At 42.3% G+C, this 25108-nt stretch overlaps 1 pseudogene across 1 annotated transcript in view; it reads left to right on the forward strand.

The window, feature by feature from the left end:
• LOC311621939 (large ribosomal subunit protein eL18-like) overlaps positions 1-25108 on the forward strand; it is a 136691-nt pseudogene that overhangs the window by 84577 nt on the left and 27006 nt on the right. The gene's annotated exons all lie outside the window — the stretch shown is intronic.

The following is a 25108-nucleotide window of genomic DNA, read 5'->3' on the forward strand; positions in this document are numbered from 1 at the left end:
TCCCAAGTTCAATTATGATCAAGGGCATGTACCTTGGTTGCGGGCACATCCCCAGTAGGGCGTGTGAAGGAGACAGCTGATTGATGTTTCTCTCTCATCAATGTTTCTAACTATCCCTCTCCCTTTCTCTCTGTAAAAAAATAAAATATATATTAAAAAAAGAAAAAAGCCCTAACCTCCAATGTGACCATGTTTAGATAGTGGACCTTTAAACAGATAAAATGAAAATATAATGGCAGGGACCTAATCCCTCATGACTAATCCTAATATATAAAAACCCAGGGTCCATAACAGTGATTCCCAAAGTGGTCTATATCGACCCCCAGGGGTCTATGACAACCTGCAAGGGGTCTACGTCAGCGAAAAAAAAATTTGGGGGTCCATGAAATGAAAATGGGGGTCCACGATAGTGGATCTCAACATACACTGATAGTACCTATTTACTTACATCATATTATCTTATAATATAAAAACATATAAATTATTTATAAAAGTACCTATGAAGTAAAAAATTTATTATATATGTTTATAAAATTGTGTAAGTTGTAGGATAAAAACCTGCACATAATGATATACCAGTATCATCTTGTTACAAGCATACGCGCAGTAAACATTCTTGCCAATTTTTGTCTCAAAGCTTCGTGAACTTGCACCGACTTGTTCAATTCGTCACTCTATAAATATGAATGTGAGAAAAATACGTTCATTCGTTTCCTGAATCTTGAATAGGAAAGTGCTGAGAAAATATTTTAAAAAATATAAACTGGTAGTTTATCATACAAATTATAGTGAATCAGTGTTATTTTGTTTGAGAATGCCGGAGAAAAGTAGGTACATTATTTTTTATTAAATTTTCACACTAAACTTCACTACAGTTAGAAATTTACAAAAAAATCAATATCAGGTAAGTAGGGGGTCTACCCAAAACCGAAAAACATGGCAAGGGGTCTACGGCACAAACAAGTGGACCAAAAGGACTGAAGGCTCAACTGACCAGAAGTCAATGCTGGGTTGCCATGGTGACCCAGGACCTACTACTGAGGGGACTGCAGATCAGGCCCAAAGAGAGGTCTGGAAAGAAAAGCAGGGTCTGATATATAGCCTCCGTGGCAGCTGTTGATCAACATTTGCCTCTTTCTTTCTCTCCAGGTCTGGCCAGCAGCCATGCCACTCTGATCAGGCACATTGATAGGCCCAGAGACAGTGACTGACATAGAAACTGACCAATCAGAACCAAATCTGGGTGAAGTGAGAGGAGCCAATGGCTGCCTAGGAGCCAGAGCTTTTGACACTGACTCTCATAGAAACTGGCCAATCAGAACCTAGTCTGTGTTAACTGCGAAAGCAGAACCTAAGGTGGGGGCTGAGGAGGGAACAGCTGTTTGGTGTAAGGTGTAAGAAAGTGGTTCAAATTTTTAATGACCAGTTTGGCTATATTGTGCATATGGCTAGCTATCAGTTCAGATATAGGGATTACGTATTTTTGTCTGCTAAGATCATCTCCTCCTGATGAAAAAGGCCTTTTCCCTGCCTCCCATTTAAGCAATCCTATCCTATATAATCTATCTATACTATTAAAAAGGTAATATGCTAATTAGACCGGGTTAACCAGCCATTTTCCGTATATCCGACTTCCTTCCAGACAAAGCCATGGTGGTGGAGGCCAAGGCAGAGGCCGTTAGGGGCAATCTGGCCAGCAGGGGAGGGTAGTTGGGGGAGAGATCAGGCTGGCAGGGGAGGGCATTTGGGGGCAAGATCAGGCCAACAGGGGAGAACAGTTGTGGGGAGATCAGGCCATCAGGGAAGGGCAGTTAGGGGCAATCAGGCAGGCAGAGGCAGTTAGGGGCAATCGGGCAGGCAGGCTGGTGAGCAATTAGGAGCCAGCAGTCCCAGATTGCGAGAGGGATGTCCCACTGCTGGTGTAGGCCCGATCCCACATCCCCCAAGAGGTCCCCAATTGGAGAGGGTGCAGGCTGGGCTGAGGGAATACTCCCACCGCCCTTTGCACAAGTTTCTAGTGTGCACTGAGCCACTAGTTTTCTTATAGAAAGAGAAAGAGACTCCAGGAATATGCATTAGGATAGAGGAAAGGCCATGTGAAAATATGGAGAGAAGATGGCCATCTGCACCAACTCAGTTAGCACTTTGATTATGGACTTCCAGCCTTCAGAACTATGGGAAAATAAATTTCTGTAGTTTGACATCCAGTCTGTGGTATTTTATTATGGCAACTCTAGGATGCCAATACAAATTATAACTCCTATAAAATCTTTGTTTGCTAATTCTTTTTTTTTTTTTTTAATATATTTTATTGACTTTTTACAGAGAGGAAGGGAGAGAGATAGAGAGCTAGAAACGTCGATGAGAGAGAAACATCGACCAGCTGCCTCTTGCACACCCCCTACTGGGGATGTGCCCGCAACCGATGTACATGCCCTTGACCGGAATCTAACTCAGGACCCTTCAGTCCGCAGACTGACGCTCTACCACTGAGCCAAACCGGCTTCGGCTGTCTGCTAATTCTAATGTACAGTGGTGCCTCACACAACGAACTTAATTCGTTCCAGGAGCAAGCTTGTTATGTGAAAAGTTCGTTATGTGAAACGTGTTTTCCCATAACAATACATGTTAAAAAAAATAATTCGTTCTGTAGCATAAAATATGCTAAGATGACATAAAAAAAAATATGCTAAGATGACATATTTTTATTTAGATACATCTAAAAACATAATTTTTTTTAAAAAAAACACACATTTTTTAAATTTTAAGACAGACTAAGTAGAGTCTACCGAATCTTGCACATCTTCATCCATTTTCTGCTTTTTGGCCGATGGTTTCATGAAAAACCTGTCCAAAGTTCGCTGTGCGAGGCGTTCGTTATGCGAGGCACCACTGTATTATTTATTATAGGGTTAATCTCCATTGATTGTCTTTTCTCTGGAGAGTAGGACACATTTTCATAAGCCCTGTGTGTCTAGTGAGAGTGAATTGTGAACAATATGTTTCGGAGACTCTGAATCCTCTTATTCTCCTCCCATGTACATGCAATGTTCAGGAGTGAACCAGAGATTTGGGCAAAATTTATACACAGAATTTGGAACATGCCATTTCTGTCTCTGTTCTTTCTAGATTTTCCCTCCTTCCTTTCCAGCAGCTCTACTTGTCACAAATTGTCCTCGGGTTCTTCAAACCAATAAAGCCATGAGTTTTCTACTGGAGTTTTAGCCACCTGGAGTGACAGTTGCTGCAGCCTCCCCTCAGGCTAGAAACCATGAAAAAATGTGAAACATCTAAAGCAGTTGCCTTCTTTCAAGTGTTAATGCCCATCCAGTATTGCTTTTGGTTTCTCTCCAGGGCTTTTAGGTAATTGTTTTTTAATATTTGGTACAGAATTTGTAGTTGCAAGCCATAGACATTTTGATCCAATTGAAACTCCTTCCCATGCCTGAATAGAAGTTACTGGAACAATCCAGGTGTTTCTGCTTCTACTTCCTCCTCTTGGTCTAAGCTACCATCGCAGCAACAAAACGAAAGCAGGAACTTCCAAACCAGTTTTTTCCGGGACTCTTATCCCCATCCAGCTCATTCTCCACATGCTTTGAGCACTTCAGTGGGTTGACCTGAGATCCCCTGTTCTTGCTCTACACAACGCTTAGATATTTCAGCCACTTCTGTTTTCAGTTGCCATCTCTTTGCTGATAACTCCTAAATGTGCACCTCCAATCCAGAACAATTCCTAAAAATGAGCTGCCTGCTGGAATGTCCTTTTGCTTATGTCAAAGGATCTTTTTTTTTTTTTTTTAATATTTTTTTATTGATTTTTTACAGAGAGGAAGAGAGAGGGATAGAGAGTTAGAAACATCGATGAGAGAGAATCATTGATCAGCTGCCTCTTGCACACCCCCTACTGGGGATGTGCCCGCAACCAAGGTACATGCCCTTGACCGGAATCGAACCCAGGACCTTTCAGTCCGCAGGCCGATGCTCTATCCACTGAGCAAACCGGTTTTGGCTGTCAAAGGATATTTTGACTCATGTCCTACACTAATATTATCAGTTCTCTCACAATTCGTTTTCTTGCATCCCCTATCACAATGAATACCCTCACCAGTTACCCAGTTTCCCATATCAGAAATCTGGGAGTCATTCTTGATTCCCTCACTTCAACACTTCATCTCCAAAACATCTGGATCTTTATTTTCTTAATCTTTCTCAAAACTGCCTCTTTTTCAGGAGCGAAGGGGGAGGGGGGTCAATCGGGGAAAAAAGGGGATATAGGTAAGTCTTTAGACAATAAATTAAAAAAAAGAAAAAACCTACCCATTTTTCTCCATCTTCATTTCCACTGTTGCCACAGTCACTAGCCTGGGTTTTCAAGCAATAAACTGGCCTTCCTACTTCTGGTCTTGTCCCTTTAGTCTCTTCTACAGTAGTCACAATGACCTATTGGGTGTTTTTAGGTCCCTGACTTTTCCATACATTTTTAATTTTATTTCATTTTTAAATATATATTTTTATGTATTTCAGAAAGGAAAGAGACAGAAACATCAATGATGAGAGAGAATCACTGATCAGCTGCCTCCTGCACGGGGACCGAGCTCACAACCTGGGCATGTGCCCTGACCAGGAATTGAATCGTGACCTCCTGGTTCATAGGTCAATGCTCAACAACTGAGCCACCAAGCCAGGCTTCATACATTTTTAAATTCAGCTTATGAGTTTCTTTCTAAAAGGCCTGATGGGCCCAGCTAGTGTGGCTCAGTGGTTGAGCATCAATCCTTGCACCAAGAGGTTGCCTGTTTGATCCCTGGCCAGGGCACATGCTGGGTTGTGGGCTCAATCACTGGTGGGGTGTGCAGGAGGCAGCTATTTGGTGTTTACCCTCTCATTGCTGTTTCTACCTCTTCCTCCCTCTCCCTACTTCTCTCTGTAAAAATCAATAAAAAATCTAAAATAAAATTTAAAAAAGAAGCCTGATGGGATTTTGATTGGGATTGCATTGATCCATAGATCAATTTTGGAGAAATTTCTATGTAAATATTGAGTCTTCCAATTCTTTTTTTTTTTTTTTTAATATATTTTATTGATTTTTTACAGAGAGGAAGAGAGAGGGATAGAGAGTTAGAAACATCGATGAGAGAGAATCATCGATCAGCTGCCTCTTGCACACCCCACACCGGGGATGTGCCCGCAACCAAGGTACATGCCCTTGACCGGAATCGAACCTGGGACCTTTTAGTCTGCAGGCTGATGCTCTATAAACTGAGCCAAACCGGTTTCGGCAAGTCTTCCAATTCCTGAATATAGTATCTGTCTTAGTTTCTTCAGGTTGCTATAATAAATTACCACTGACTGAGTGTCTTACAAACAACACTAATTTATTTCTCAGTTCTGGAGACTGGAAGTTAAAGAGGAGGGTGCCAGCATGGTCAGGCAAGGGCCTTTGCCAGGTCATATACTTCCACTCTATTCCTACACAGAGGAGGGTCCCCCCAATTCCCCCACCTTCTAATACCATTATATCGATTTCAACATATGACTTTGAGAGAGACACATCCAGACCACACACAGTAACCCTCTTCATTTATTTGGTCTTTCATTTTTCAGAAATATCTTGCCATTTAGAGGGTACAGGTCTTGTTCATCTTTTGTTAAATTTATAACTATTTCAAATTTTATGCTACTTTAGATGTTATTGTTCATGAATGTAAGTTTCCAACTTTTTGTTACTAGTGTATAGAAATACTCACATATTAGTTTTAGAATATATGTGTTTAGATTCCTTAGGATTTTATACAGAAGCAATTATGTCATCTGTGAATAAAGATACTTTTACTTTAGCCCTGGCCAGGGAGCTCAATTGGTTAGAGCATCATCCTGAAATGCCAAGGTTGTAGGTTTGATCCCTGGTCAGGGCACTACAAGAAGCAACCAATGGCCCTAACCAGTTTGGCTCAGTGGATAGAGTGTTGGCCTGTGGACTGAAGGATCCCAGGTTTGATTCCAGTCAAGGGCATGTACCTTGGTTGTGGGCATATCCCCAGTAGGGGGTGTGCAGGAGGCAGCTGATGGATGTTTCTCATGGATATTTCTGATTCTTTATCCCTCTCCCTTCTTCTCTGTAAAAAATAAATAAAATATATATTTTTACAAAAAGAAGAAGCAACCAATGAATAATAAATAAGTGGAGCAACAAATGAATGCCTCCCCCCCCTCCCTCTCTCTCTCTCTCTCTCTCTCTCTCTCTCTCTCTCTCTCTCTCTCTCTCTCTTCCTTCTCCTCTCTCTAAAACTCAACAACAAAAAAGATACTTTTACATCTTCCTTTACTGTCTGTATCTGTTTTTTGTTTTTTTTTAAATATATTTTATTGATTTTTCACAGAGAGGAAGAGAGAGGGATAGAGAGTTAGAAACATCGATGAGAGAAAATCATCGATCAGCTGCCTCTTGCACACCCCCTACTGGGGATGCGCCCGCAACCAAGGTACATGCCCTTGACCGGAATCGAACCCAGGACCTTTCAGTCCCCAGGCCGACGCTCTATCCACTGAGCCAAACCAGTCCTGGCTGTATCTGTTTTATTTCCTGTCCATATTTTGTTGCACTGGCTAGGCCCACCATTACAATCCTATCTAATAAGAGAGTAATATGCAAATTGACCATCACTCCAACACACAAGATGGCTGCCCCCATGTGGACACAAGATGGCCACCAGAAGATGGCCAGCAGGGGAGGGCAGTTGGGAGGGACCAGACCTGCAGAGAAGGGCAGTTGGGGGTGACCGAGCCTGCAGGGAAGGGCAATTAGGGGGAACTCAGGCCTTTATTTTATTTATTTATTTATTTATTTATTTATTTATTTATTTATTTATTATAAACATATTTTATTGATTTTTTACAGAGAGGATGGGAGAGGGATAGAGAGCTAGAAACATCGATGAGAGAGGAACATCAACCAGCTGCCTCCTGCACACCCCCTACTGGGGATGTGCCCGCAACCAATGTACATGCCCTTGACTGGAATCGAACCTGGGACCTCTCAGTCTACAGACCGACGCTCTATCCACTGAGCCAAACGGTTTCGGCGGAACCCAGGCCTTTAGGGGAGAGCAGTTGGGGGGGACCAGGCCTGCAGGGGAGGGCAGTTGGGGGATGACCAGGTCTTCAGGGGAGGACAGTAAGGGATGACCAGGCCTGCAGGGGAGGGCAATTAGGGGCAAATAGGCTGGCAGGGGAGCAGTTAGGTATCAGGCTGGCAGGGGAATGGTTAGGGGGTGATCAGGTTGGCAGGCAGAAGTGGTTAGGGGCAATCAGGAAGGCAGGCAAGCGAGTAGTTGGGAGAGGGATTGTGAGTAGGATGTGAGAGGGATATACGACTGCCCATTTAGTTCCGATCCTACTAGGATCAGGCCTAAACGGCCAGTCAGACATCCCTCGAGGGGTCCCAGATTGGAGAGGGTACAGGCTGGGCTGAGGGACACCATCACCACCACCACCACCCCACCATGCACGAATTTCATGCACCGGGCCTCTAGTGTTAAATAAGAAATGTGAAATTGGAAATCTTTGCCTTGTTTCTAATCTTAGGGAAAATAATTGTCTTTCTCCACTAAATGTGATCTTAGCTGTAGGTTTTATGTAGATGTGTCTTATCAGGATTAAGAAGTTCCTTTCTTTTTCTATTCTATTTCTGAGGGTTTTGTGTGTGTGTTCTTAATCATGAATAGGTTTTGCATTTTGTCAAATTTGGAGGGTTTGCACCCAAAGAGATAATTATAGATTTTTGTGTCATATATATATATATATATATATATATATATATATATTGATTTCAGAGAGAGAAAAGAGTAGTAGAGAGAGAAATATCAGTGCTGAGAAAGAATCACCTATCAGCTAGCTGCCAGCTGCATGCCCCTCACTGGGGATCAAGCCTACAACTCCAGCATGTTATCTGAATAGGTATCATACTGTGACTTATTGGTTCATGGGTCAACACTCAACCACTGAGACACACTGGCTGAGTTATTGAGGGATGGGGGTGGGTTTGGTTTGTGTTTTAGTCAGTGTATTAGTATGTCCTAAGGTTACCATAACAAATTACCACAAACTGGGTGACTTTAGAAACAATAGACATTTATTTTCTTGTAATTCTATAGGCTAGAAGTCTGAAATCAAGATGTCATGGTAGGCCCTAGCTGATTTGGCTCAGTGGATAGAGCATCAGCCTGCAGACTGCAGGGTCCCAGGTTTGATTCCAAGCAAGGTTGTGGACTTGGTCCCTGATAGCGGTGTGCAGGGGACAGCTAATCAACGATTCTCTCTCATCATTGATGTTTCTATTTCTCTTTCCCTTCCTCTCTGAAATCAATAAAAATTTATTTTTTTAAAAAAGATAATGTGATTGTGTCAAGAAATTTCATCTAAGTTTTTGGATTTGTTGGCATAACGTTATTTATAATACTAGAGGCCTGGTGCACAACACATCCCTCAGCCCGGCCTGCACCCTCTTGCAGTCCGGGACCCCCTGGGGGATGTCCCTCTGCCAAGCAGGCCTAAGCCAGCAGCGGACATCCCTAGGGGGGTCCTAAGTACTGCCGCGGAGGTGGGAGAGGCTCCCACCACTCCCACTGCACTCACCAGCCAGGAGCCCAGCTTCTGGCTCAGCAGCCAGCCCCCTGTGGGAACACACTGAGGGCAGCTCTTGCATTGAGCATCTGCCCCCTGGTGGTCAGTGTGGGTCATAGTGACCAGTTGTTCCGCCATTTTATTGATTTGCATATTAGGGTTTTAATATATATGATTCCCTTAGTACTCCTCCCACCAAAATAGGCATGCTTTCTCCTCTTTAATTCCTGACATTGGAAATTTCTCTCTTTTTTTTCTAAAAATGAATTAATTTTATAGATATTTTTAAAGAATATCAGCTATTGATTTCATTGATTTTCTCTGTTGACTTTCTGTTCTCTTTCACTGATTTCCACTCTTGTCTTTTTGTTTCCTTCTATCTTTATTTTATTTTCCTTTTCTGTTTATTTTGGTGTTAATTTGCTCTTTTGTTTCTAACTACTAAGCATGGAATTTTAGATAATTAATTTGAGAACTTTTTCTCTTCTTTTAAATACAAGTACTTGAATACTAAAAATCTCCTGAGCACTGGTTTAGGTACATGTCACACAATTTTATTTTCACTTAGTACAAAATAATTTCTAATATCCCTTTTGTTTCTTCTTTGAACAATTGGTTGTTCCAAATATTTGATTATTCTCCAGATAGCTTTCTTTTTTTAATTTTAAGCTTTCATTATGGTCAGGAGACATATTTTATGATTTAAATCCTCTGATATTTAGTCAAACTAGTTTTGTGACCCAGAATATGACCTATCTTGGTAAGCATATGACCTACCTTGGTGGGTGTTTTAAAACAATGTGTATTCTATAGTTGTTAGGTGTAAGGCTCTATAAATGCCTATTTAGTCAAATTGATTGACCATGCTATTCAAGTCTATATCCATATTAAATCTCTGTCCACTTCTTCTATCAGTGACTGAGAAAAGAATGTTTAAATCTCCAAGTCTACCTGTGGAGTTTTCTTTTTTCCTTTCCATTCTATTTGCTTTTGCTTCATGTTTTAAAGCTCTGCTATTAGGTATATATACTTTTAATTTTATTATGTACTTTTATTTTATTTTATTTTATTTTTTTAAATCAATCTTTATTGTTCATATTATTACAAAGGTTCCTCATTTCTTCCTCCCTCCACCAGGTTCCCACCCCACCCTCTGCCCCCTCCCCATCCCCCATTGTCCTCATCCATAGGTGCACAGTTTATGTTCAGTCTCTTCCTCCCTCCCTTTCCCCGATAGTAAATCCCTTTTCAGATAGTAAATCTGTTACTTAGCATTTTCTCATATCAATAATACCTCCACATGCCCAATGATACACTTCACACAAAAGACATTTTCAAATAGGTCAACCAGCCTCATCCAGGCCCCACCCAAGGCACTCACAGATCAACACCCCAGCGCTATACTAACTCAACACATCCAGATCTAAGCCTTCATCACTTGATTCAGCAGACCCTCAAGTTCCCGCAAAAGTTTCCAGCCATGTCTGAGAGGCAGCCGTGGGCAGGTACAGGTGAGGAGCAAGCTGTTTCGGGCCTGGCTGCTCCGGGCCTGGCCTCTGTTGCTCTGGTTCGTTCCACAACCAGCTGCTCCGGGTCTGGTCACTGCCGCTCCCGACCTAGTTGCTCTGGACTTGGCTGTTGCTGCTACAGGCCTGGCCGCACCCGACCCGGCTGCTCTGGGACCGGTTGCTCCGGTCCCGGCCGCTCCGGGCCTGGCCGCTCCCAGCCTGTCAGCCGCTGTTCCGGGCCTGGCTGCTCCCAGCCTGGCAGCCACTGCTCCGGGCCTGGCCGCACCAGACCCGGTTATTATGTACTTTTAATTGACCTCTTTAATATAAGTATAAAATGTTCCTCTTTATTTCTTTTAATATTCCTGCTTCTGAAACCTACCTTGAGTCATATAAATATAGTTATTCTAGCTTCCTTTTAATTAGTGTTTGCATGATCTTTGTCTTTTATTTTTAATTATCTGTGTTTTATAACTAACATGTACCGTATTTTCCGGTGTATAAGATGACCCCCTAATTTTACAGTTAAAACATAGGTTTAGGCCTATATTCGCTGTATAAGACTTCAAAGAAAAGACTTACTTTGCCGTCAAGATCTGCAGGTAATTTTTGTGCAATTTTGGTCTTTTGCCCCCGATTTTCAGTTGAATTTTTTTCATTTCAAAGGTCGTCTTATACGCCGGAAAATACGATAATTAGAAATAAGCCCTGGCTGGTGTGGCTCAGTTGGTTGGGCATTGTCCTGTGGACTGAAAGGTTGTTGGTTCAACTCCTAGTCAGGTTACATGCTTGGATTGCAGGCTTGATCCCTGCTAGGGGACATGCAGCAGGCAGCTGATTGATGCTTCACTCTCACAGATGTTTCTCTTTCTCCCTCTTCCTTCCTCTCTCTCTAAAAAGCAATAAAAATGTAAAGAAAATAAATTATAAATTAAATTTTCTTATAAAAAGCGCATAATTTTAGCATCCTTTTTCACCAACATGTCAATTTCTTCCTTTTAATTGGGGTGTTCAGGTCATTTACATTTGGTATAGCTATTAATATGGAGCAGGAATTGATGAAATAGGAACCAAAGAACCAGTAAAGTGGATCAAAGAAACAAATGTTAGTTTTATATTTTAAAAAATAGACAAAACTCTGGCAAGACTAATAGACACAAAAAGATAGAGATGAAAAAAACAAGATGGCAGCATAGGTAAACGCCTAACTGCAGCCAAACAGAACAATTTCAAAAAAAAATACAACTAAAATACAAAATGGACATTATCCAGAACTACAGGAAAGTTGACTGACTGGAAATTCTACAACTAGAAGGAAAGAGAAAACCAGAAGGAAAATCAGAGGAGCTGTAAAAGACACAGTGCGTGCGGGGAGAGGACGGAGCTGGAGAGGAGGGGGAGGCTGAGTGCCTGGCTGGCGTTCTCTAGTGGGAAGGAGATAAAAGCTCTGGACTGTGCTGAACCCCAGTTCCGAAAGCACTGAACCCCAATTTTGGGTGAGACCCTGGGGACCAAGGCTCATATGAGGTACTCTGGGCTGTAAGGCGGAAACTCAGGGGAGCGGCGAAAGGCAGTCCCGGAGGTGCACACATTGTGCGCAGAGGACAGACTGTTGATTCTGCTACTAGATTGCCCTAGGGCAGTGTTTCCCAAATTTTTGACGTATGTGTACTCCTTCTATAATTTTCATAATGCTGAGTACTTCTCGTACTCATGAGAACGTAGAATTAGGCACAGCTAAGCACGGTGCAGTGCACATCCCCACCAAACTCCGGTGCAACGCATACCCCCACCAAACTCTTCCTGTACCTCTGGGGGTACGCGTACCACACTTTGGGAAACACTGCCCTAGGGGGAAGGAGACAAAAGCTCCAGACTGTGCTGAGCCCCAGTTCCAACTGCACTGAACCCCAGTTCTAGGCCAGACTCTGCGGTCCCAGGCTCATACAGAGGGAGTCTGGGCTGTAAGGCGGAAACTCAGGGGAGCGGCAAAGGGAAGTCCAGGAGGTGTGCACGTTGCGCACAGAGGACGGATTGTTGACTGTGCCTCTGGATTGCCCTGGCGGGAAGGAGACAAAAGCTCCAGACTGCTCTGAACCCCACTTCCATCCCCACTTCCAACTGCACTGAACCCCAGTTCCGGGCTCATTGGGGGAGACCCTAGACTGTTTGGTAGTGGGCAAAACTTGAGGGCACCTTTCTCTCAGAGGTGCTTGCAGTGAGTACCAAAGGACACTGAGGAACACTGAGACTCAGGAACCTCATAGGGTGGGGCTGACAGGAAGCCAAGGCTGTAGGCTCCACCCTGAAACTCTGCCCCATCCAAGCTGAGCACAGAGGCTTTTGCAGTTTTCCAAGTCTAATCAAAAAAGGCTGTCTCCTGGCATAGACACAGCTGATTCTCACAGCCACTTGGCCTGTAGGTCAGTATCTCCCAGTGATACCAACAACAATTAAGACTTACCTATAACAAGGCTGTACGCACAGTCCACAAAAGGGGGCACCAAGAGTGTCCTCCTCAGGTAACTGGGAGGCTGACCCACTGAACCATATAGGACACCTTAGCACACAAAGCCACTCTATCAACTCAGGGAAGCAGCAAAAATGCCGAGACAAGGAAACAGATCACAAACGAAAGAAATGGAGGACAAAAAGTGACTGGATATAGAGTTCAAATCCACGGTTATAAGGTTTTTCAATAATTTCCTAGAAAAGGCCAATAAAATAAATGAGACCTATGAAGATATGAAAAGGGATCAACTAGAAATAAAAAATACATTGTCTAAAATAAAAAGTATTATACAGAGTCCTAAAAACAGAATGGAAGATCGCAAGAATCAAGTCAAAGATTTGGAACACAAAGAGCCAGAGGACACTTCTCCACAGAAGCAAGAAGACAAGAGAATCCAGAAAGTTGAAGATAATGTAAGAAGCCTCTGGGACAACTTCAAGCGAACCAACATCAGAATTATGGGGGTCCCAGAAGAAGAGAGAGAGCAAGATACCGAAAATATACTAGAAGAAATGGTGACAGAAAACTTCCCCTATCTGGGTAAAGAAATAGACCTACAAGTCCAGGAAGCACATAGAACCCCAAACAAAAGGAATCCAAAGAGGACCACCCCAAGACACATCATAATTAAAATTCCAAGAGCAAAAGACAAAGAGAGAATATTAAAAGCAGCAAGAGAAAAGCAGGTAGTTACCTATAAAGGAGCACCCATATGATTGTCAGCTGATTTCTCAACAGAAACCATGCAGGCCAGATGGGAATGGCAAGAAATATTCAAGGTGATGAATAGCAAGAACCTACAGCCAAAAATACTCTACCCCCTATTTTCATAGCAGCACAATTCACCATAGCTAAGATTTGGAAATAGCCTAGGTGCCCGTCAGCAGATGATTAGATAAAAAAAAAAACAAACTATGGTACATTTACACAATGGAATACTATGCTGCCATAAAAAAGAAGGAATTCTTAGCATTTGCAGCAACCTGGATGGAACTGGAGAAGATGATAACTCTCAGTAAACGAAGATGAGAAGGGTCACTTCCTTAAATCCATGGTCGGCCAACTGCGGCTTGAGAGCCACATGCGGCTCTTTGGCTCCTTGAGTGTGGCTCTTCCACAAAATACCATGGCCTGGGTGATTCTATTTTGAAGAAGTAGTGTTAGAAGTTTAAGTTTAAAAAATTTGGCTCTCAAAAGAAATTTCAATCATTGTACTGTTGATATCTGGCTCTGTTGACTAATGAGTTTGCCAACCACTGCCTTAAACCATCTCCACTGTTAGCCCTAGTGCAAGCCACTACCACCTGGCTTAATGTGCTATCTCATCCCTGGAGCTCTTGTTTCCAGCTTTGCCTACCTCTACCCAATCTCTGCCCCAAATACTGTCAATGAAGCATGCAAAGGTATCCTTTATTTTTAAACATCTTTGTTGAGATATAATCCCCTTATAATACAATTCACCCATTTAACTCATACAATTCAATGTCCTTTAGGCTATTTACAAAGCTGAGCATCTATTGTCAAAATCAATTTTATTTTTTTTAGTTTATTTATTGATTAAGGTATAACATATATTCCCTTTTTCTCCCATTACCCCCCAGTGCCGCCCCCCCCCCCCCCCCGGCTACATGTGGTTCTATATGACTGGCTTCTTTGTTTTTACCCATTGTTCTCAAGGTTAATCCATACTGTAGCATGTATCTGTGTTTCATTGCTTTTATTGCTGAATAATATTACATTGTATGAATATACCATGTTATGTTATCTACTCTCAGTTTGTGAACATTTTAGCCATTATTTGGGATAATGGTACTATGAACATTCACGTACAAGTTTTTGTGTGGACAAATATTTTCATTTCTGTTGGAGATATACTTAGAAGTGGAATTGGCGGATCAAATGGCAAGGCTATGTTTAATCTTTTGAAGAATTGCCAGACTGCTCAAAAGTGGCTGCACGATTTTGCATTTAGAATTTCTGCACATCTTGCCAACACTTGCATGTTCTGTCATTTTGATTACAGCCATCCTGGTGGGTGTGGAGTGGTATTTCACTGTAGTTTGATTTGTATTTCCCTGATGGCTAATGATACTGAGCATCTTTTCATGTGCTTATTGACCATTTGTATGTGCTCTTTGAAGAACTGTCTATTTAAATCTTCACCTATTTAAAAATTGGGTTATTTATCGTTTAATAAGGAGCCTGTAATAGTTCTTTATATATTCCAGATACAAGGCACTTATCTAATACATGATTTGCAACTAAAGGGATCCTTTTAAAAGTTAATTTAGATTACATCATTCCTCAGCTTTGGAATTTTCCAATGGCTCCCCTCTCACTCAGAGTAGAAGCCCAAGTCCTTAAAATGCCCTACAAGACACAGCACGAGGTCCATCCACCATTATGTCTCTGACCTCATCTTCTATCACTCACGCTCTCTCACTCACGCTCAGTCCTTCCCAGTCATTTGTCTCCTTGCTGTTTCTAGAACATGTCTGGTCTGCTGTTGCCTTTGCCCTTTGTTCATTTGTTCCTCTGCCTGGAGGTCTATTCCTCCAGGAGCCCTCACAGCTGACCTCCTCCTAGTCTCTGCTCAAATATCACCTTTTCAATAACAGTCTTATTTAAAAAATCCCCTCACCTCACATTCCCAATCTTGTTTTTATCGTGTTCTATATCTTTCCACAGTAGCCACTTATCCTTTTCTAACACATTGTAAAATTCACTTGTTATATTTATTGTTTATTAGCTGTCTCCCTATAGTAGAATCTCTTCACAAGGATTGGAATTTTTTTTTACTGTTTTGTTCATGGATGGATGTGTTATAAGTTTCTAGAACAGTGCCTGACCCACAGAAGGCTCACAATAAATATTTTTAAAATAAACAATGACTGTAAAAATGGGTGAGCCATAGATAGTTTTGAGAGAGGAGTCATGGTCTGATTTACGTTTTCAAAAAGTCATTGTGAACATGGTGTTGATTATAGACGGTGCAAGGGCAAGGCAGTAGCAAGAAGGCCAGTTAAGAGAGTATTGCAATAATCTAGGCAAGAGATGGTAGTTACTTGAACTAGAGAGGTAGTAGTGAAATGATGGAGAGGGGTTAAATTTTGGGTAAATCCTAGAGGATTTTTTTAAAAAATATGTTTTATTGATTTTTTACAGAGAGGAAGAGAGAGGGATAGAGAGTTAGAAATATTGATGAGAGAGAAACATCGACCAGCTGCCTCCTGCACACCCCCCACTGGGTACATGCCCTTGGCCAGAATCGAACCCGGGACCTTTTAGTCCGATAGTCCGAAGGCCAATGCTCTATCCACTGAGCCAAACCTGTTTTTTTTTTTTTTTTCTTTTTTAAATATATTTTACTGATTTTGTACAGAGGGGAAGGGAGAGAAAGAGTTAGAAACATCGATGAGAGAGAGTCATCGATCAGCTGCCTCTTGCACACCCCCTACTGGGGATATGCCCGCAACCAAGGTACATGCCCTTGACCGGAATCGAACCCGGGACCCTTCAGTCCCCAAGCCGACACTCTATCCATTGAGCCAAACCGGTCTCGGCATGGCTAGAGGATTTTTTAAATGAGTTGGATGTTGGGTGAGAGAAACAAGTATCAAGAATGACTCTACTTTTTTTTTTTTTTTTTTTTTTTTTTTTTTTTTTTTCATAAGTAACTGGAAAAACTGAGTTGCAATCAACCAAGAGTGAAAAGACATTGGTGAAACAGGTATTGTGGAGGGAATATCAAGAGGTTAGTTTTGGACTTCTGTTGATTTTGAGGTATCTATTTTATCTCTATCTGGAGTTAAGGGGAGAAGTAGGAGATGGAGATAACATTTAGAAGTCATGGGCTTGTCAATGGTATTTAAAGCCATGATATCAGATGAAACTACCAAGAATAAGTGAAGATAGAGAAGATAGCCAAGGAAAAGGACTGAGCCCTTTTAACATTCCATCAAGAATTAAGAAGAGGAGGAACCAGCCAAGGAGGCTGAGGAGAGAACAGTAAAGCTAGGGGGGGAAAAGTAAGAGTGTGGTGTCCTAAGGACTAAGTAAACAAAGTGGATAAAGGAAGAGGGAGTCATTGGCTGTGTCTGATGCTGTTAATAGACCAAGAAAGATAAGAGCTGAGGAGTAACGATTGCATTGGGCAACTTTGAGGTCATTGATGTCCTTGATAAAGGCAGTTTTCAGTGGAACTGTGCATGTGAAAACCTATCTGGAATGGGTTTAAGAAAAAGTGTGGAGCTTTGGCTTCTTTCTGATAAAATAAGTGTGTATTGACTAGCTCCACAAACATAACTGACTATAAAACTAAAGAAATATATGAGGTTGGCTGAAACCAGTTTGGCTCAGTGGATGGAGCATCGGCCTGCGGACTGAGGGGTCCTGGGTTTGATTCCAGTCAAGGGCATGTACATTGGTTGCGGGCACATCCCCGGTGTGGGGTGTGCAGGAGGCAGCTGATCAATGTTTCTCTCTCATCTATGTTTCTAGCTCTCTATCTCTCTCCCTAACTCTCTGTAAAAAAATCAATTATATTCAGGTATCGTACATGAGGCAGTGCAAGACCATGCTCCTTAAGAGAAGGGAAATTCGTGAGTGAGCCCCACAGTCGCCAGGCTGTCTGCCTCAGGACCATTTCTCAATCCACTCAAGAGCTGGATTCTTAAAAAGCATAGTGGCCACTCTAAAATGGGGACACAGAAGTTAGGGCTCAGCAGATCTAAAGTAGTGAAATCTGTGGAGTGAGGCTGAAATCGGAGAGGAGGAAGCTCTGGAGAGAGGGGACCTCATTAGTCTTGGGAGGGGGTAGTTCCCAATGAGTCCATGATTGGGAGCCGGGCCGTGCATGTGCAGGGTGCAGCTGCCCCCAGGCTTACCAGAGGGTGACTGCTCCAAGCAGCGCTGGAAGAACAGCAGTGTGGCAGTATTGGAGTTCTGGTCCTCCGTGAGTAGAGAGATTACATTAACATCTCATCAAGGCCCCTGGCATCCAGCTCAGGCATAGAGCTTAGCGGTAAGAACCATGCCGTAGAGCAGGTGTCAGCAAAGTTCTTCTGAAAGAGGGCAGACAATAAACTTTTTAAAAAAATTTCTTTATTGATTATGGTATCACCTAATTGTCCTCAAACCCCCCCCCCCCATTCCCATCCCAAACCCCTCCCCACGTATGCCCCCACCCCCTGGCAACAGCAGACCAGACATGTTCTAACTGGTTGGGCTTATATGCATGCATACAAGTCCTTTAGTTGATCTCTCCCCCTTTCCCCGACCCTCCCCTACCTTCCCTCTGAGGTTTGACAGTCTGATCGATGCTTCCCTGTCTCCGGGTCTGTTTTGTTCATCAGTTTATGTTGTTCATTATTTCCCCTAGATGCGTGAGATCATGTGATACAAGAAATACACTAGCGTTGTGGGTTATCTGATCTCTGCCCCGTCTTCAACTCTGCTGTTGTGGTGTGAAAGCAGCCATAGACATTGCATAATGAATGGATATGATTGTGTTGTAATAAAACTTAAGTTAACAAAAAACAGGTGAAGACGGGAGAATTCAGCCTACAAGTTGTAGTTTGCCAAACTCTTTTCTAGAATAAGATCGTATTCTAGATTCATACTAACAAAGTCCAACACTAAACCACAAAAAGATCCACAGCAGAGGCAGAGTTTGAAGGTTGAACCCTGCCAAGTCAGAGGGGCTAGAGAAAATCCTGAGAAGCCTTTGAAATGCAAAATGATCAGCCAGTAGTAGGTCTGTCTGCTAGAATAAGAATCAAAAGTTTTCAGAACAAAATAACAGAATCCATTATCTCTAAAATGTGTGTTTGTTTGTTTTTAAGTTTGCGGTCTTTTTTTTTTTTTTAAATATATTTTATTGATTTTTTACAGAGAGGAAGGGAGAGAGATAGAGAGCTAGAAACATCGATGAGAGAGAAACGTTGACCACCCCTCACTGGGGATGTGCCCGCATCCAATGTACATGCCCTTGACCGGAATCGAACCCGGGACCTTTCAGTCCGCAGACCGATGCTCTACTACTGAGCCAAACCGGTTTCGGCTAAAATGTGTTTTTAACAATATCTATTCTTCAATCAAAAATCACTAGACACACACACAAAAGAAACATGATCTAAAATCAAGAAAAGAAGCAGTTTAATAGGAACTGAACAAAAGATGGCCCAGATATTGGACTTAGCAGACAAATAATGTAAAGCAGCTGTTATGCATATATTTTAAAAGAAAAGTTAGTTCAATTAATTAAAAGAAAGTTTGAACTTTAAGAGTGAACTTTGGCAGAGAAATTGAAAATCTAAAAGAAAACTAAACGAAAGTTTTAGAACTGAAAAAATAAAATAACTGAAGTGAGCAAAAATCACTGGATGGCCTTACCAGTAGATTGGATATGGCAGACGAGTCAGTAAACTCTGGAGAATGGAGAGAAACAGATTGGAGAAAAATGAGCAAAGCTTTAGGAACAATATCAAGCAATTGGACATCCATAGAAATGGACTCGTAGAAAGAAAATAGAATCATATGGAGGCAGAAAAAAATAAAACAAAAGCTGAGAGAATTTGTTGCCAATAGACCTGCAGTGTTAAGAAATGCTAAAGATATCCTTCAGTCTTACAGAAAATGATTTCAATGGGAACCTAGATCTACAAGAAGAAGTGAAAAAAGCAAATAAGAAGGCAAACATAAAGGATCTTATTTTTTCCTATAATTCTCTATAAAAGCAATTGACTATTTAAATAATAATAACATTGTTAGATGAGGTCTATTCATGCATGTTGAATATAAAACATGACAGCCCTAGCCGGTTTGGTTCAGTGGATAGAACTTTGACCTGTGGACTGAAGAGTCCCAGATTCGATTCCAGTCAAGGGCACATGCCCAGGTTGTGGGCTCCATCCCCAATAGGGTGTATGCAAGAGGCAGCTGATCAATGGTTCTCTCTCATCATTAATGTTTCTATCTCTCTCTCCCTCTCCCTTCCACTAGGGACAGAGCCTGCAACCTTGGCATGTGCCCTTGACCAGAATCGAACCTGGGGCCCTTCATCCGCAGGACGACACACTATTCACTGAACCAAACCAGCTAGGGCGAGAGGGGAAAGATGATGACAGGTCAGAGAGAGTTCTTGGAGATATGAACTGGAGCAGGCAAAAAGAAAGATAGATCTCGAGAGGTCAGAGATGGCGGGATTAACTTTAGGTACCAGCACCAGCAAGAAAGCTGATAGTATACAGTCACTAATGCAAGCTTGTGAGTGAATGTGTCTCAGGGAGCATGTGGAAATGTTATTGTGATGGGTTAAATTTTCTCAGCAAAGCAGTAAGAATTCATCAGCTAAGAGTGAGGATGGGGAAGAAAGCGTTGCAGTGGGAGAGAAAACAACTATGGAAATGCAGCGTGATTGCCCAGTGACAGTAAGCGCCCATTCAAAATCGGGATAATTAATTAAATCCACACTTGCTTTTTTCCAGCCAAGTGCAACTGTCAGGTGCAAATGAAGAGCGGGCAGGAAGCTGGAATTACCCCCGGTGGTGGTTTTGCAAAGCAAGAGCAGTAACGTGGCAGGAAAAGGGAGCATGTGTGCAGGGCAGTGTTTGAGACAGTTGACCATGGAATTTAAGCTGGGAAAGAAGACAAAGGGGAGTCTAAGGAGGTGAGGAACAATGAAAAGGGACAGTATTTATGGATTGAAGGTCTTCAGAGGATCTAAGTCTTGATGAAGTCAGGATGCTTTAGAAAATGAGATTTTTAAAAATAAAATTTTTAAAAATGAGAGGAGATCCAAGAATGGAATCAACATCTCTCCTATCAGCTCCCACCCTCATCTGTTTCCTCTGTAACCTCACCTCTTTCTTCCTCAGCCTGCCCCGCCACTCCAGCCTCACTTCCCTCCTTTCTCGTCTTCAAACAGCCAAGGACATCAGTGCTGCAGGGCCATAAGCTGACTGAGCCCTGTGCCTGGGGACTTCTCCCAGGAAATTCACACACTCCTTTCCACCTACAAGTCTTTGCTCCAATATTATGTTCTCAGCGAGGCTTTGATTGACTCCATCACCATATTTAAAATTGCACCCATCTCCACACCGATACTCTGAATCCTCCTTATCCTACTGTATTTCTTTTTTCTGCACAGTATTAATCACTTTCTCACTTATACTGTAGATTTACTCATTGATTGCTCTCAGGTTCTCTCTGCCTACTGGAATGTAAGGTTGTGAGGGTAGAGACCTTCACTTTGTTCACTGTTGTATCCTAAGTGCCTGGTATGGTGCCTGGCACATCATGGGTGCTCAAAGAATATTTGTGGAATGAATGAGTAAACCCACAAAACCCATCATTCTTATTCAAGCCAATAACAGGATGTAGATGCATCCATTGCTATTTGTATTCAACATTGTTCTGGAGGTTCTAGCCAGCAGAGTATAACAAGACAAAGAAATGGAAATTATGAGTATTGGACAGGCAAAACAAAGTTTTCATTCTTTTATTTTTTTGACACATGATCTAATGGCCAACATAGAAAATCCAAGAGATTCTAGAGAAAAATTGTTAGTGTTGTGAGAACTAATAACAGAGTTTTAGCAAATTTGTTGGATCAGCCAAAGATGTGCAGGGAAAAGTATATAAAACTTTATTATATGGGGAAAAGTATATAAAACTTTATTATAAGATAGAAGAAAATGTAAATAAAAGAAAAGCTTATATCATGTTTGTGGATGGAAAGACTCAATATTTCAATAGTTTAGAAACTTTTTATTATGGGATGTTAAATAATAGACAAAGTATTTTTATATAATGAATCCTCATGTGCCCATCACTCAGTTTTTGTAATTATCAATTCCTGGCCAATCTTTTTTTTTTTTTTTAATATATTTTATTGATTTTTTTACAGAGAATAAAGGAGAGGGATAGAGAGTTAGAAACATCAACGAGAGAGAGACATCGATCAACTGCCTCCTGCACACCTCCAACTGGGGATGTGCCTGCAACCGCGGTACATGCCCTTGACTGGAATCGAACCTGGGACCTTTCAGTCCGCAGGCCGACACTCTATTCACTGAGCCAAACCAGTCTCGGCTTGGCCAATCATTTAAAAAAAAACAAAAAACATTTTTATTGATTTCAGAGAGGAAGGGAGAGGGAGAGAGCAATAGAAACATCAATGATGAGAGAATCATTGGTGAGCTGCTTCCTACACATCCTCCACTGGGAACTGAGTCCACAACCCAGGCATGTGCCCTGATCAGGAATTGAATCGGGACCTCCTGGTTCATAGGTCAACACTCAACACACTGAGCCACACCAGCCAGGCTCCTGGCCAACCTTGTTTTATGTTTCCCCATCTACTTCTCCCAGGTGTCATATTTCCCCATTTACAAATACCTCAGCTTGTGCCTCTAAAATACAAGGACTATTTAAAAATACATAATGACAATATCATTATCACACCTAATCAAATTAACAGTGATTTCTTAGTATCATTCCATACCAGTCAATATTTCAATTTCTAAATGTCTCATTATTTTATTTTTTTTAAATATATTTTTTATTGATTTTTTACAGAGAGGAAGGGAGAGAGATAGAGAGCTAGAAACGTCAAAGAGAGAGAAACATCGACCAGCTGCCTCTTGCACATGCCCCATTGGGGATGTGCCCGCAACCAATGTACATGCCCCTGACCGGAATCGAACCTGGGACCTTTCAGTCTGCAGACCGACGCTCTACCACTGAGCCAAACCGGTTTTGGCTAAATGTCTCATTATTTTAATTTGTTGGAATCAGGATCCATACAACATTCATATGCAATGGTTACTTTTAGACAGGATCAAAAGTAGTCAAGCATTGCCTGGCTGGTGTGGCTCAGAGGTTGAGCAGCAATCAGGAGGTCACGGCTGATTTGGGGCTCAATCTCCAGTAGGGGGGTGTACAGGAGGCAGCCTTCTTATCACTGATGTTTCTATTTGTCTCTCCCTCTCCCTTCCTCTCTGAAATCAATAAAAATACACACAAAAAAAGGTCAGATATTGGCAGTTTCATATGGTTTGACTTAACAAAAATTCACATCTTATCTGGTAAATGATATACACCAGCTTCAGAAAGTGGCAACTTTGTGGGGAGGGAGGCAGGAAATTGGGGTGATGGTGTCTTCAGTTCTGTCTTTGACATGCTATTTCTCTTTTTTAAGATATTTTTTAAAATATATTTTATTGATTTTTTACAGAGAGGAAGGGAGAGAAAGAAGGGATGTTAAATAATAGACAAAGTATTTTTATATAATGAATCCTCATGTGCCCATCACTCAGTTTTTATAATGATCAATTCCTGGCCAATCTTTTTTTTTTTAATATATTTTATTGATTTTTTTACAGAGAAGAAAGGAGAGGGATAGAGAGTTAGAAACATCAATGAGAGAGAGACATTGACCAGCTGCCAAAGTACATGCCCCTGGCCAGAATCGAACCTGGGACCTTTCAGTCTGCAGACCGACACTCTACCACTGAGCCAAACTGGTTTCGCCAAGATATTTTCTCTAAAATTTTTTATTTATTGATTGAGTTGAGAGAGGGAGGGGTGGAGAGAAGAGAGAAACATCAATTTGTTGTTCCACTTATTTATGGATTCATTGATTGCTTCTTGTATGTGCCCTGATCCATGATCAAACCCACAACCTACTGTGTCGGTATGATGCTCTAATCAATGGAATACTCGACCAGCGCAACATGTTATTTCTTAAATAACTAAAAGATCTGATGTGGCAAAATGTTAACATTGTTTACCTCCATAATGTAGACACAAGTATCTATGTATTATTTTTTATACCTTGTTTAAAATTTTCACGAGTAAAACTAAAAACTAGGAATGGGAGAAGAGGAAGCCAGTCGGGTGAGTAGAGACAACTTGGTCCAACAGCTTGACTGAGAATGGAAAAGATGGGGCAGCGCCAAGGTTAACTGTGAGATTGTGTTTATTGCAGAGAGGTCACTGCAGGGAGGGGGTAAGAGACTGAAGATTCAGGAGAGGGCTGGTGGGGAGCTAAGTCACAGGAGAGAGATAAGAGTGTGTGAGTGAGCAGCAGCTGGGGTGGGGTGAGGGTTGTGGTCTTTGTGGCCTTTGCTTGCCCCAACTCTGAGTGTGAGGTGTGAGCAGGCAGCTGGTTATGCAATTGGAGCTTTAGGGGAAAGTCTCTCCCTTCCTCTTGTGCTAGTTCAGCCTGTGAATCTCGGTCTCTGTTTTCTGCCTGCCGGTTCACCCCTCAGCCCCCAGTTGGGAAATCCCAATCACATCAGATCCTCCTGGACCCTTCCTCTTGGCACCACCAAGCAGATCCCAGTGTGCTCCCTCAACCTTCTTTGTCCCTGACTTGTTTCCTTCTGCTGGGAAACAGGGCTCTGCCATTCCTGGTCTCTCTTCCTTCTTTCTAACTTGACATGTGAAGAACAAGCTTTACTGAGATATAATTAACATACCATACAATTCACCCATCCAAAGTGTACAATTCAGTGGTTTTTGCCATGTTCAGAGAAGTGCAACTCTCATCACCAACAATTTTATAATATTTCATCACCCCAAACGGAAACCCCACATCCTTTAGCTACCATCCGCTATATGGTCCTTCTCCCCAGTACCCCCTCCCCTGCAACCACTACTCTACTTTCTGTCTCTATGGCTTTGTCTATTTTGGACATTTCATATAAATGGAATCATGCAATACATGGTCTTTGGTGACTGACTCCTTTCAAGGTTCATCAATGTCATAGCATATATTATTACCCCACTCCTTATATGGCTGAATAATATTCTACTGTGTGATTATAACACACTAGAAGCACAGTGCATGAAATTTGTGCATTGGGCGGGGGGGCAGTCTCCTCAGCCTAGTCTGTACCCTCTCCAATTTGGGACCCTTTAGGGGATGCTCAACTACCCAGGGATTGAGCCAAAACAGGCAGTTGGACATCCCTCTCACAATCCCAGATTGCTGGCTTCTAATCGCTCACCTACCTGCATGCCTGATTGCCCCTAACTGTGCCCTCCACCTGCCTGATTGCCCCTCACTGCCTCTGTGTGCTGGCCTGATTGCCCCTACTGCCCCCCTATGCTGGCCAGGTCACCCCTTACTGCCACCCCTGCTGGCCTGGTCATATCCAATTTTCCCCTGCCAGCCTTGTCACCCCTCACTGTTCCCCCTGCCAGCCTAATCACCACCAACTGCCCCCCTGCCAGCCTGGTCGCCCCCAACTGCACCCCCCTGCTGGTCTGGTCGCCCCCAACTGTCCCCTCCCCCCACCAGCCTGGTCGCACCATGCAGCCTGCTTGTTCAGTCATTTGGTCGTCCCTCATTAACCCCCCTGCCAGCCTGGTTGTAGACAGCCATCTTGTGAGGGCATGAGGGCCAATTTGCATATTACCTTTTTATTATATAGGATTATGTTTACCCATTCAACAG

The sequence above is a fragment of the Pipistrellus hanaki genome, assembly GCF_964339955.1.
Source record: "Pipistrellus hanaki genome assembly, chromosome: 4".
Lineage (NCBI taxonomy): Eukaryota > Metazoa > Chordata > Mammalia > Chiroptera > Vespertilionidae > Pipistrellus > Pipistrellus hanaki.